The sequence below is a fragment of the Sinocyclocheilus rhinocerous genome, unplaced genomic scaffold, assembly GCF_001515625.1.
Source record: "Sinocyclocheilus rhinocerous isolate Xijiao unplaced genomic scaffold, SAMN03320098_v1.1 scaffold3282, whole genome shotgun sequence".
Lineage (NCBI taxonomy): Eukaryota > Metazoa > Chordata > Actinopteri > Cypriniformes > Cyprinidae > Sinocyclocheilus > Sinocyclocheilus rhinocerous.
The window spans coordinates 27,955-28,874 of NW_015648547.1; positions in this window are offsets into that span (position 1 = coordinate 27,955).

The following is a 920-nucleotide window of genomic DNA, read 5'->3' on the forward strand; positions in this document are numbered from 1 at the left end:
CCCATCGATTCGACTGATTACACATATGATTCAGAGCTTGGTACCGCTGAAGGCGTTCCCCTAGCGTTTCCGACGCAGCTGGAGTTCCCGAAGGGGAACTACTTCCTTCTGCCACTGATTTAGATCTCAGGTTGACAGTTTAACAGATGAGCCCAAGCCTCTATTACTAAATAGAAAACATCACTTCAGAACTAGCAAAGGAATGTTGGGCTGCTTCACAGTGACACCTGCATCTGATACAGCATTAATTCTTCAGTCCAGTCTCATATTCACAATAAAACATCAGTTTGAATGTCCACTGAAGAAAGCGTTATCTTTGTTGTAAGATCCTTTCAGCTGTTAAGAGAATTTCCCATGAAAACGCTGATCAATGCATTTGTTGGTTGCATTCTACAAGGTGTTGCTAAAAGTAAAAAACAATTTCAATTGCAATTTCAGTCTCTTTTAAATAAAAAAGATTTTATATTTCGAGGACCAGAAGTAACAGTTGATTGTTTGTATGTATGTATGTAGGTCTATGTATGAATGATTGAATGATTGAATGAACGAATGAACGAATGAATGAATGAATGAATGAATGATAATATTAATTATGCAAAACGAGTATCTCAAAGTTTTAAAAAATTTTTTATTATTAGTAGGGGCAGATGCAGGAAGAGTTTGGTTAAGGTTATTATAGCCTAAAATTTTTTATTTTTTTTTAGGTTGATGTGGAGAGCGTCGAGGATTCGCCCTCTCAATCCCCACAATATGAGGAGCTGTTGGAGGTAGTTACTCGTGCGGTTGCCAAGCTGAACATTGAGTGGCCCGGAGAGAAACAGGCTGAGCCGCAGAAGAGCAAGCCCGATGAACACTTTCTGCGTGCTAAGTCGCTACCTCCACGCCGGAGCCTACCGTTTTTTCCCGATCTCCACACCGAG